General features: G+C 36.1%; 1 protein-coding gene and 1 pseudogene across 1 annotated transcript in view; both read left to right on the top strand.

Annotated features, from left to right (window-relative positions):
• The window catches only part of MEI4 (meiotic double-stranded break formation protein 4), a 226,131-nt gene that overhangs the window by 50,793 nt on the left and 161,214 nt on the right, over positions 1-14,124 (top strand). The gene's annotated exons all lie outside the window — the stretch shown is intronic.
• LOC138145388 (farnesyl pyrophosphate synthase pseudogene) lies at positions 11,104-11,720 on the top strand (annotated as a pseudogene).

The raw sequence follows: 14,124 nt of genomic DNA, 5'->3' as shown, positions 1-14,124 counted from the left end.
TCTTTCTTCTCATCATTTCTTATAGCACAGTAGTATTTCATTACATTCATATACTATAACTTGTTAAACCATTCCCTTCCCCAACTGATAGGCATCCCCTCAATTTCCAATTCTTTGACACTACAAAAAGAGCTGCTATAAATATTTTTGTACTCGTGGATCCTCTTCCCATTTTTGTGATCTCTTTGGGATACAGACCTAGAAGTGGTATTGTTGGGTATGCACATTTTTATAGCCCTTTGTGCATAGTTCCAAATTGTTCCCCAGAATGGTTGTCTCAACTCAACTCCACTAACAATGCATTAGTATTCTAATTTTCCCACATCTCCAACATTCATAATTTTTCCTGTTAGCCTATCAGATAGGTGTGAAGTGGTACCTCAGAGTTGTTTTGATTTGCATTTCTCTAATCAATAGTGATTTAGAGCATTATTTAATATGACCAAGCATCAACTTCTACAATAAAGCCTCTCCCATTATTCCCTATTGTTATTGATCTCTGCCCCTTCTTGAAGTTATTAGCTAGTTGGTGCAGTGGATAGAGTACTGGGCCTAGAGTTGGAAAGAACTGAGTCCAAATTTAGCCTAAGCTAGGTTGTTTACTAGCTGTGTGACCCTGGCCAACTTAGTTTTCCTCAAGTTTCCTTAATTATAAAATGGGGATAATATTATCTCTTTCCTCCCTGGGCTGTTGTGAGAATCAAATTAAAATATTTGTAAAGTGCTTGGCATATAATGGATACTTAATAAATGTTACTTTCCCTATTTTCTTTCTTTCCTTCTTTCCTATCTTGTTTATGTAGCCAGAACCTGATATTTGAATCATTTACATAGACATGACAACGAAACCTATGGGAGCCAGTGAGGTCACCATGTGACTTGAGTGCTGAGACAAAGAGAAGAGGACCCAGAACAGGGGCTTAGAGTAATTCCACAGCTGGGAAGGGATAGTATGTGGGTGATGAACCGGCAAAGGAGGTTGGGAAGAAAAGACCTAATAAAAATGCTAATTGCAATCAATAGCTAAAATTGGGAAGTTGATAGAAATGAAAAGTTGAAATTTGCTCAAGGGTTCAATGTTATTTAGAGACACTATTGTAAAAACTGGTTATGGTGTTCAGTGTGCTCTTGAAAAAAGTTGTAGAAAAGATCTTTCAGAATGAAGTAGATTTCTGTTGATTGAGCACTGCTGCCAGTGCAGTTGATGGACTATGAGAATAAAGAGATGTGTATTCAATAATCTGTTTATTACAGGACCATTTCATACAGGGCCAAAGATACAAGGGCCTCACAGAGTTTATATGCCCCCCAAAAGAAGGTCTACATGAACCAAAAGAATGTAGACAGACAATGTACAAGGACCCTCCCTAGATCTTGTTTACTGTACCCTTGCTTAAGGTTAGTTATTTATTAGGGTAATATCATAGGACCATATCTGGAGGCAGCCCTCTTGCTTATCGGCCCTGTAACCTTGTAGTTAATTGTATAGGGCAGGGGAACATTCCTTTAGTGGGGCCCAGGGACCCCAAAAGTTCTCTATATCCAAACAAGGTTATATGTCCTCCTGCTTATCTGCCCTGTAACCTTTCAGATAAGAGTATAGAGTTTCATTAGCGGAGCTGGGGAAATCCTGAAAGTTCTCTACAATTGAGGATGGCTTAACAAGTTATAGTTCATGTAGGGGACTGGAGTATTACTGTATTTAAAAAATTATGAGTAAGAAATATAGAGAAGCATAAAAAACTGACATTTTCAGATGCAGAGTAAATAGAACCAAAAAAATAATACATACAATGATTGCAACAATGTAACTGAAAATAACTTTTTAAAACAAATGAATGCTGTGAAATTAAAAAGAAAAACATCCCCCAACCTCAATACCACACCTTTACAGAGGTGGGTGGTTCATGGGGGTAAAACATATATATTTTTCAAATTTTTCTGTATAAAATTGGATTTGTTGTTATTTTTTTCTCTTCCTCTTTTTCCTTTTTCTTTCCCTTAAAATGGTATTTTTTTATATGAAATGACTCTCTGAGCGGGGAAAGGGATAGGAAAGGATACTAGAAGAAATTCTGGTGATGTAAAAACAAAAAAGATTTTCAAAAGATTTTTTTTGACCCCTGACTTTAGTGAAAACTGAGAAAAAGAAGAAAATTATACTATCAAATAGGAAAGAGCCATGGACCAACCTTTGGAGTATATGCTATGCCTTAGAGAATTTGGAATGGGCTATTTTGTATTTGGGGCAGTTAGGTGGCACAGTGATTAGACTGCCAGTCCTGAAGTCAGTAAAACTCATCTTCCTGAGTTCAAATTTGGCCTCAGACACTTACCAGCGGTGTGATCCTGGGCTAAGTTACAACCCTATTTGCCTCTCGTCCTCATCTTTAAAGTTAGTTAGAAAAGAAAATGGTAATCATTTCAGTATATTTGCAAAGAAAACCCCAAATGAATTCAGGAGGAGTCACAGAACTGACATGACTGAGCAACAACAAAATCCTTTTGTTTATTTGATATATAGTGACATCTTTCTAAGTTGGGTATCCCCAAATTTTAGAGTAGTTTTAAACTACTAAAACTTCAATTCTTACATTCATTCAACTATGTAAGCTGGTGAAGCTTAAAACTGCATTGAAACATTTGAAACACCCTGAATAAACACACTCATTATTTTAGACACCTCACAATTTGCATATATACATATATATTATACATGCCAAATATCAGTATCTTTTCCAAGAAAACTCCAAACAGGATCACAAAGATTTGGACACAACTGAAATGACTGAACAATAATACTCAACCAGCCTTGCCTCCATTATAGAAATCCAATTTGGTCATAGTATGTGATCTATATGATATATTGATGTAGTCTCCTTGCTAGTATTTTATTTAAAATATTACAATCAATATTCATTAGGGAAATTAGTCTGCAGTTTTCTTCCTCTATTTTCACTCTCTCTGGTTTAGGTATCAAAACCATATTCAGATTATTTAAGAGATTTGGTAGGACTCTCTTTTTAAATATTCTTTTTCAGATAGTTTACATTGTATTGGAATTAACTATTCTTTAAGTATTTGGTAAAATTAACTTCTAAATCATTTGGTCCTGGTTTTTTTTCCTAAGAAAATTTATTTATGGCTTGTTCAATATCTTTTCCTAGGATAGCTTTATTTAAGTATTCTATTTCTTCTTCTGTTAATCTGTGCATTTTATATCTTTGTAAATATTTATCCATTTCATTTACATTGTCAATTTTATTGGCATTTTATTGGGCAAAATAGATTTTAATAATTGCTTTAATTTCATCTTAATTTGTAGTGCTTTCACCTTTTTCATTTTTGATAATGGTAATTTGATTTTCTTCTTTCATAATCAAATTAACCAGATTTTTTTAAACTTTCAGTTTCATGAATTTCTCCTTAATTTTCAGAAATTATATTTTGTTGTTTAGGATTTTTAATTTGTTCTTTTTCTAGTTGTTTTTAATTGCATGCCCAATTCATTGATCTTCTCTTTTTGTCTTTTACTGACAATTATTTAGAGATATAAATTTTAACTGTTACTTTGGCTGTATCCCACCAATTGTGGTATATTGTCTCATTGTTTTCATTATCTTTCTTGATGTTATTGATTTGTTCTAAGATTTGCTCTTTGACCTGCTCATTCTTTTTTTTTAATTTTATTTTTATTCTTTTTTTTACAGTTTTGAAATTTTATGTTTATGTTTAGATTATATCATTCATTTCCATAAGATTTTGAGTTACAAATTTCATCTCCCTGTCTTTCATCTACCCACCACCCAAGAACAGCAATCCCACTGAATAGCTCCTCCTTCAATCTATTCTCTCCTATATCCTCCCCCATTTCCCCTCCAACTTTCCAGTAGGGCAAGATGGATCTCCATACCCCAGTGCTTATGTATCTTATTTCCCAGTGCATGTAAAAAATATTTTTTTAAAAATATTTGATTTTAAAACTTTGAATTCCAGATTCTTTCCCTTCTTCCCTTGTCACCCACCCTTACTGGAAGATAACAATTCATTATAGGTTGTACATGTGTAGTTACACAAAACATTTCCATAGTGGATATATTGTGAAAGACTGACCATATTTCCCTCCATCTTATCCTGCCCCCCCACCTTGTTCTGTTTTCTACTTAGACCCTGTCCCTTTTCAAAAGTGTGTGCTTCTAACTACCCCCCCCCCCCCCCAATCTGCCCTCCCTTCTATCATCTCCACTCTTATCCCCTTCCACCCTACTTTCCTGTAGGGTCAGATTCCCAGTTTAGTGTGTATGTTATTCCCTCCTTAAGCCAAATTCAATGAGAGTAAAGTTGAACCATTCCCTTTTGCCTTCCAGTTCTTCCTCTCTATTGTAACAGTTTTCCCTTGCCTCTTTTATATGAGATAATTTACCCTATTCTGTCTCGCCCTATCTCCTCTCATATTCCTCTCTCACCTCTTAATTTTAGTTTTTTAAATATTGTCTATTCCTATTCAATTGATCCTATGCCCGCTGTCTATGTATACCTGTACACATATACACACACATGCATATTCATATGCACATATACCATCCTATATATACATACACATTTATATTCCCTTAAATTATCCTCATACTGAGGAAAGCTTCATAAGTTACAATTATCGTTTTTCCATGTAGGAATGTTAATAGTTCAATTTCATAAGTTTCTTATGATTTCTTTTGCCTGTTTACCTTCTCATGCTTCTCTTGCTTCTTGTATTTGAGTGTCAAGTTTTCTATTCAACTCTTGTTTTTTCATTAAGAATGCTTGAAAGTCCTCTATTTCATTGAATAATCATATTTTCCCCTGAAACATTATACTCTGTTGCTGGGTAGGTGATTCTTGGTTTTAATCCCAGCTTCTTTGACCTCCAGAATATCATATTCCAAGTCCTTTTATCCTTTAATGTAGAAGTTGCTAGATTTGTGTTATCCTGATTGTTTTTCCACAATATTCAGATAGTTTCTTCTTGACTGCTTGTAATATTTTTACCTTGACTTGGGAACTCTGGAATTGGGCTATAATATTCCTAGGACTTTTCTTTTTGGGATCTTTTTCAAGAGGTGATAGGTGTATTCTTTCAACCTCTGTTTTGCCCTCTGCTTCTAAAACATCAAGGCAATTTTCCTTGAAGGATGATTTCTAGGTTCTTTTTTTGATCATGGCTTTCAGGTAGTCCAATAATTTTTAAATGATCTCTTCTAGATCTATTTTCCAGGTCAGTGGTTTTTCCAATGAGATATTTCACATTGCCTTGAATTATTTCATTTGTTTGGATCTGTTAAATAGTATTTTGATTTCTCATAAAATCATTAGCTTCCATTTGCTCCAGTCTAATTCTGAAGGAATTATTCTCTTCAGTGAGCTTTTGAAATTCTTTTTCCATGTGGCAAATTCGGCTTTTTAAGGCGTTCTTCTCCTCATTGGCTTTTTGAACCTCTTTTGCCATTTGAGTTAGTCTATTTTTTAAGGTGTTATTTTCTTCAATCAGGTTGTCGACTTTCTTTTTCATGATTTTCTTGCATTGTTCTCATTTCTCTTCCCAATTTTTCCTCCACTTCTCTTACTTGGTTTTCAAAATCCTTCTTGAGCCCCTCTGTGGCTTGTAAGTAGTTCATATTTTTCTTGGAAGCTTTTGGTGCAGGAGTTCTGACTTCTTTGTCTTCCTCCCCTTCCATGCTTTGATCCTTTTTGTCCCCCAAAGAGGAATCTAAGGTTTGACTGCTGTTCTTGCCTTGCTTCCTTTGCTTGCTCATGTTGCCACTCAAATTACTTGACTTTTGAGCTTTTTGCCACAGCAGGACTCTGCTTCCAGGGAGGAGAGCTTTGTCCCAAATTGCTGTGGTTTTCACAGCTGCCAAAGCTATTAGTTCGGTACCTTCTCAGAAAACTCCACAGGCTCTGCCACCTGGTCACACACTCCAGCATTTCCACCCTCCAGATCCAAGCAGGTTAAAGCAAGAGCAATTACCCCTCATGATGGTCTCTTCTTCCCCCTACGATCTGCAGGCCAGGAGCTCTGAAACAGCCATGAGGTGGCAGCTGCACAGCCACAGCCCTCCACCGCTTCTCACCTTCTCACCCTGGGGCCAGAGGCCGGACTGCACTCTTGGTCACCCTCTTCCCAAAGTCCACACTGATCTTTTACTTTGCTTTGGCATTTATTGGTTGATAATTCTGGAAACCAGTAGTGCTGCTGGTGATCCACTCTGCAGAGTTCCGCTCCAGCCAGTGCTGGTCGGGGCCACCTTGAGCTAAAACCATGGGTTCATGTGAAGCTGGACTTAGCTCCCAGCGCACTCTGTTGGCCACTTCCTGCTGGCCTACTGGGCTGCCTTCACCAGGAAGATTTGTTTTCCTCTGTCACTTTGTGGGTTCTGTAGTTTTAAAGTTTGTTTAGAGTCATATTTTATAGGTATTTGAGGTGGTTATAGGGGAAGCTCACAGAGTTTTCCTGCTTCCACACTGCCATTTTGGCTCCACCTTGATCTGTTCATTCTTTAGGATTAATTTATTTAGTTTCCAATAAATTTTTAATCTATGCTCCCAAGGCATCTTTATTGAATGTAATTTTTATTATATTATGGTCCCAGAAGGATACATTTAATGTTTCTGCTTTGGTTTTTGTGCCCTAGTTTATGGACAGTTTTTGTGAAAGTGCCATGTACAACTAAGAAAAAGGTGTATTTTTTTTTCTGCTCCCATTCAGTTTTCTTCAGACTTCTATCATATCTAAATTTTCCAAAATTTCTATTCAACTACTTAACTACTTCTTAGTTATTTTATGTTTAGATTTATCTAGTTCTGAGATGGGTGAATTGAGATCCACCTTTGGTATAAGTTTATCATCTATTTCCTTCTGTAATTCATTTAAATTTTCCTTTAAGAATTTGGATGCTATGTCATCTGGGGCATATGTCATTTAGTATTGATATTACTTCTTTGTTGTACTTTTTAGTGAAATGTCGTTTCTTCAGTGATCACTTCTAATTGGGTCCATTTTAGCTTTTGCTTTGTCTGAGCAATTGCTACTCTTGCCTTTTTTTTTTCTTCAGGTGAAGTATGAGATAGACTCTGCTCCAGTCCTTTATTTTAATTCTCTTGTGTGTTTCTGTTTCAAGTATGTTTCTTGTCAATAATATATTGTTGGATTCTGGTTTCTAATCCACTATGCTATCTACTTCCATTTTATGGATGAATTCATCCCATACACATTCAGGTGTGATTGCTAAGTATGTGTTTCCCTTCATCTTACTCTCTTCTGCTTATACTTCTTTCTTTTTCTTCTTTATGCCTTCCTTCCTCAGAAGTTTGTTTGGGTTCTGACCACTGCCTTTCTTATTCAGCCCTGTTGCTTTTCACAGCATTCCCCTTCTCCCCAATGCCTTAGTCAGTTTCTTCTCCTACTTCCCTGTTGGGTAAGATGAATTTCTATACATAACTTAGTGAATGTGTGTGTACACACACATATAAGATAGCTCCTTATGTGTGTATATACATATATATGTATATCTATATATAGATACATATATGTGTGGATAGATAGCAGTTAGGCAGCAGAGTAGATAGAATGTCAGGCTTGAAGTCAGGAAAGATTTATCTTCCAGAGTTCATATCTGGTCTCAGAACTACTTACTAGCTATGTGACCCTGAACATGTCACTTAACCCTGTTTGTCTCAGCTCTTCATCTATAAAATGAGCTGTTGAAGGAAATGGCAAACCACATCCATTTTGAAATATCCATCAGGCAGTTGATGATACGATATTGTAGTTTAGGGGAGAATCCAGATGCAGATATAAGGATCTGTAAGTAATTTACATAGTGGTTAAATAACCCCATCGAAGCTTATGAGGAATCCAAGTTAGTGAACTGGTATACAGACTATACTAGTAAGCTAGTGTAAAAAGAAAAAAAAATTAGACAGCTTAGTACAAAGACCTTGGGGATACTCATATTTAGAAATATGTGGTAAGTTTGATGAGACAGATAAGGAGACTAATAATTGATCAGACAAACAGGAGTTATAGGAAATAACATTGTCATAACAAACCCACAGGAGAGAGAATATCCTAAGATAGAAGGTGGTCATCAGTGCAGAATACTGCCAAAAAATCAAGAAAAAATGAGGATTGAGGAAGGACCATTACATTTAGCAGTTAAGAGATCATTGTTCACTTTTGAAAGAGTCATTTTCATTGAGAATGAGGCCAGAAACCTAATTACAGAGGTTAAGCATAGAGAGAGAAGAGAAAGTAGAGATAGTGCATGTGAACAGCTTTTCCAAAAGTTCAGCTTAGAAAGGGATAAGAGAAATAGAATAATGGCTTATTCAGAAGACGTTTTAAAGTTGAAAAATGTCAACAAATATGAAATTTCCACATAAAAAGACCAGAAAAAAGATTATATACAAAATTATCAATCTTTTGTATAGCCCGTATAAGTACACATTATGGTTAACAGCACAGTACTGGCACTGCCATCCTTGTCCAGGTCCCCTTCTGAACTTCCTTCTGCCTTGTTTTGTGCATTTAAAAAATATTTCATTGAAAATTTTTTTCTTTTCTTTGTTTTTGCATTCCTCATTAAACTCTCATTCTTGCCAAATGGCATTCCACCCCTAAATAAAAGCCTTCTCTTGTATAGTCAAGAAGAGCAAGGTTCAAATATTAGTCATGTCTGAAAACCTGTTTCTAATTTTGTACCATCAGTGTGACTGCCAGGAAGTTGCAAGCATGGTTCATTAATATTTTTCTGGAGTTAGGATTGGTTATTGCCTTTATGAACTTTAAGTCTTTAAGATGTGCTATTCCTTTAAAATGTTTCATTTATTATATAAATTGTTTTCTTGATTATTCACTCAGAACCATTGATATATGTTCATGTTTGTCTGAATTAATCCTTTTCATTTCTTTTTTTTTTTTTAAGCAATCAGGGTTAAGTAACTTGCTCAAGGTTCACGGTCAGTTATTTCTGGGTGTGGTGCTAAGTATCTGAGCCCGGATTTGAACCCAAGGTCATCTCGACACTGCGGCTGGTTCTCTTACTCACTGAGCCACCTGGCCGCCCCTCTTTTCATTTCTTATAACATGAATGTATACCATAATTTGTTTATTCCCCAATTGATAAAGACTCATTTTGTATCCAGTTTTTTTGTTACAATAACAAGAAAAATATTTTAATATATTAAAATATGTATCACTTTGAGTTTATAGTATTGATAATGCTGGGAGCCACAAATTAATGGTTTTGGGGAAATAGTTCAAAATTACTTTAACAATAGTTGGACCTGTTTCCAGGTACATAGTGTACTCACCCTCTTATAATCTGGAACAATTGTCATTTTCTTTTCCCTTTTACTTTTGTCAGTTTTGACAAATCTGATCAGTGAGAAATGGAATTTTAGTTTATTTTAATTTGTGGTTCTTTTATTAGTAATTTGAAGTATTTTGTATGGTAAGTGCTAGCTCTTTTATGAATTGTCTGTTCATATCTTTTGGCCATTTATCTTCTGTGGGAATAAATTTTTATTTTGTGTTTTTGGATAAACTCCCCATATTTTTGGATATCAGACATTTGTCAATGAACTTTGTTACAAAAATAATTTTTCTATTAACTCTTTCCCTTTTAATTCCGAATTGATTTTGTGTAAAACTCTTTTATTTTATATAACCACAATTGTTCCTTTTTATTTTTTGTAATCATCTCTATCTCTTGTTTGGTCAAGGAGTATCTTTCCCTTCTTTCTCATACATATCTATAGTTGTGAAAGTAATTTCCTTCCCTTCTCTAATTTGTTGAGGCTATGTATGACCTCTTATATACCTAGATCATATATCCATTTGGATTTATTGTCCTAAAAAGTGTGAGATCAGTATCAGCTTGTTTTCTCCTATTTAGCTTTCCAGTTTTCTCAGTACTTTGTTGTTAAACAGTGAGTCCTATCACTAGTCAGTTGTGTATTGGTTTTTTCTAAGGTTATGTTCATTTTTTTTCTTGGTCCTATATAGCTATATGGAGTAAGCTATGTGGGTACTATCCTGGGATAGTAATTATGATTTAAATTATTATAGGTATAGCCCAACTGTAAATAATTGAGTCTCAAACTCTTTCTTCCTTATTTTTCTAAAGGTGTTTTATACTTAAGTTCATACAGTTTCTGTGTGGGTCTTGATAAGTAAACTCCTAAATATTTCACTATTATGTAGTTATTTGGAATGGAAATTATTTTTCCATCTCTGCTAACTTTTGTTGGTAATAGGCAGAAAGGATATATGGGTCTATAAAAGTTATTTCCATTCATATTAGTTGAATTTCTAGTTGTTTATTTTAAGTAAATAGGGTTAAGTGACTTGTCCAAATTCATACAACCAGTAAGTGTCTAATTGAACTCTTGTCCTCCTGACTCCAGTTCTAGCTCTCTCTCCACTGTGCCACCTAGTTTCGCCTGATTTGGATTACCAAAAAGTAAAAAATTCCATCTATATATTTTTTTCTTGTTTTTGAAGAGCTCCAGGATGAAGAAAAGAATAAAAGCAGGTTTTTAATAAAGTAGCGTATTGAAAGGAAACAAAATATCTGCAAAGAAAGTACTAAATGAAATTTTATGCACATATTCAGGCATACATATGTTGACATGTAGGCATAGATTTCACACCTTGGATTTCACTGACATTGTGAACTCTCAATGCAGAACTTCCTCTGCAAATGTCATTTGGCAACTTCTGTGCAAATAGTCTTGTTGCCTAGCACATAGAATCATTAATTGACTTGCCCAGGGTCAGATAGCAGTATATGTCAGAGATAGGACTTGAACCCAAGTTCTCTGGCTCTACAGCCACCATTTTTCCACTACCACATACTTCTTCTCATGTTGGTGTGTATTACAGAAAAGTTTTCATATATTATGTTACATGATTAATATTATATAGAAACTGATATAAGTGTAAGAAAAACTAAGCTACAAGACAGTATTCCAAAGAAATTTTATGTATATACAGGCATATGTATATATCCTTTTTTGTGAAGTAAATGTTAATGTTCAGGTTGCATAGCCATTTTCAACTAAATGAGATTTATAGTAAAAGATTTTGCATTCAATGATCCCAGCCTGAGGGGCAGAGCCAAGAAGGTGGAAGAAGCCAGGAAGTTGCTGAAGTGTTACTGCCATAGGCCACTCTATTACCTGAACCTCCTTGAACTTCCTACTTAGCACTTACCAGACTGAGGTTGGCCACACCCTTGATCTTATCATAGCCCCTCAGGGCAAGGTTGATTTTACTGGATTCACTGAGCAGAGATATAAGACCATTGTCAAATACAAGATGACTTTTTATTTCTACTTACCTTTTGCTGCTACTGTGTACTTGGCAGGCATAGATGAGGAGAAAGAACACATCACCTCCAAGAGCATCCTTCTGGAGATGGGAGAATATTTTCAGTTTCAGGATGATTACCTTGACCTTTTTGGTGACAACTGTCTGATTGGCAAGATTGGCACTGATATCCAAAGCCACACATACTGTGTGGTGCCTTCAGCTGGCATCATCTGAGCAAGGAAAGATGTTGGGGGAAAGTTATGGACAAAAAGATGCAGAGAAGTTTGCCAGTGTGAAGGAACTATATGAGAAACTTGAATTGCCTTATCTTTTCACAAAATTTGAGGAAGAAGTTAGAGTAGACTGATGTGACTCACTGAGAAGCATTCATCCCCCATCTATTTCCTTGGAAATGGGTCAGAAGTTACCAAGGAGTTGGGCATGAAGGGGGGGGGGGGCTGGGAGGGCAGGGTACCATGTGTATAGTTGGCAGAAGATGTACTCTCAATAAATAACACTCTTTTAAAAAAAGAATTTTGGAACAAAAGGATCCCTAAAAAGACAGAGAGAAACAATTTTCCAGTGCAAGATAACTTCAGAAAAGATGTCTCACTTAGGTAAAAGAAGAGCGTATCTCAGCACAAGTGGTATCCCGGCAAGCCAGTGGGTGGCTCTTATCCAGAGCACAGATAAACAACCAAGGCCCATGGTCCAGACAGGCAGGCCAGTGACACAGCAGGCCAGCTCTGAGGTCTACAGTCCCAGCACAGCAGGAAAAGTGCCAGCCCCAGAACTCAGGGTACAATAGGCGTGACTACTCCTGGGTACCCTGGTACAGTGGGCAACTTGCCAGGCCCACAGGCACCATTGCAGAAAGCCACTGATCAGATCTCTGGCCCCCAGTGCAAGAAGCTTGGGACGGTACTGTCTGTACTCAGGGGTAGAGCTCAACTTTTAAAAATGAATAAAAAACCCCAAAAAGCCCTGACCATAGACAAGCTACTATGGTGATAGAGGAGTCAAACACAAACTCAGAATAGGACAACAATGTTAAAATACCTACATATGGAACCATAAAGTGGATTATGAATTGGTCTCTAGCCCAGAAAGTCTTCTTGGAAGAGCTCAAAAAGGATTTAAAAAATCAAGTAAGGGATGTAGAAGAAAAAATGGGAAAATAAATGAAAGTTATACAAGAGAATTATAAAAAAAAAAAGTCAGCAGCTTGGAAAAGAAAGCAGAAAAATTGACTGAAGAAAACAACTCCTTAAAAAAAATTGGGTGGGGGGGGAATCAAGGGGGGAGTATTCGCTCAAGAAAAATGCTCCTTGAAATGTAGAATTGACCAAATGGAAAAGGAGGTATAAAAATCCAATGAAGAAAACAATTCCTTAAAAATAACTATTGGGCAAGCGGAAGCTAATGACTCTATGAGACATCAAGAATCAGTCCAACAAGAGCACTGGCTCCAGAGTTGGGATGACCTGGGATCGAATCCGGGCTTTGATACTCAGCACCACACCCAGAAATAACTGGCTGCCGTGTAACCTTGAGCAAGTTACTTTACCCCAATTGCTTAAAAAAAAAAAAAAAAGAATCAGTCCAACAGAATTAAAAGAATGAAAAATAGAAGAAAATGTAAAACTCATTGGAAAAGCACCTAACCTGGAAAATAGATCCAAGAGAGGTAATTTAAGAATAATTTCACTGCCTAAAGCCATGATCAAAAAAAATCTGGACAGCATCTTTCAAGAAATTGAGGAAAATTGTCCTGATATTCTAGAACCAGAAGGTAAAAATAATCATTGAAAGAATCCACTGATCACCTCCTGAAAGAGATCCTAAAATGAAAACTCCAAGGAATGTTGTAGCCAACTCCCAGAATTATCAGGTTAAGGAGAAAATAGTGTAGGTAGCTAGAAAGAAACAATTCAAATATCAAGGAGCCACAGGCAGGATTACACAAGATTTAGCAGTTTCTACATTAAAAGATTGGAGGACTTGGGATATGATATTCCAGAGGCCAAAGGATCTGGATTACAACCGAGGATCAATTACCCAGCAAAAGCAAAAATAGATTTAATCAAAAGAGATAGGGGAGGAAGCTACATTCTAGCTAAAAGGTACTATAGACAATGAAGTAAGAGGTATATGTCCCAAAGATATCATAAAAAAGTGAAAAGGGCTCACATATTTATAGCAGTTCTTTTTGTGGTGGCAAAGAATTGGAAATTTAGGGGATCTTCATCACCTGGGGAATGACTGAAAAAGTTATGGTATATGAATATAATGCAATACTGTTGTGTTATAAGAAAGGATGAGCAAGTGGATTTCAGGAAAAGACTTGCATGATTTGATGCCAAGTGAAGTGAGCAGAACCAAGAGACTGTATATAGTAACAGTAATATTGTGGGATGATTCCCTCTCATCAACTGTAATGTAATGCCAAGGAAAGGCAACTTCCCAAGGTTCAGAATACCAGCATAGGTGCTCTCCATTTTATTCAGTGACCAACCAAGAACAGAGAAGATCAAAACATGACATCATTCAAAATACAGCATTTACTAAGTGTGATTAAATAATCTCCAAGTACTACCCCACCCCAGGACCTTCCATTCATTCAATCAATTACAAAGTCCCTGTTCTAAATACTACTCCACCCCTAGGCTATACCTTCATTTAGTCCATCACAAAGCCCCTCTTCTCAAATGGAGATTAGTTTTCAACCATAAGTAAATTACATTCATTTGCTCAATCATAGAACACAAAAA

Source organism: Petaurus breviceps, unplaced genomic scaffold, assembly GCF_028583685.1.
Source record: "Petaurus breviceps papuanus isolate PSGF00001 unplaced genomic scaffold, PetGlider_PUasm1.0 90734, whole genome shotgun sequence".
NCBI classification, from domain to species: domain Eukaryota; kingdom Metazoa; phylum Chordata; class Mammalia; order Diprotodontia; family Petauridae; genus Petaurus; species Petaurus breviceps.
This window is presented reverse-complemented; position numbering and strand designations above follow the sequence as displayed.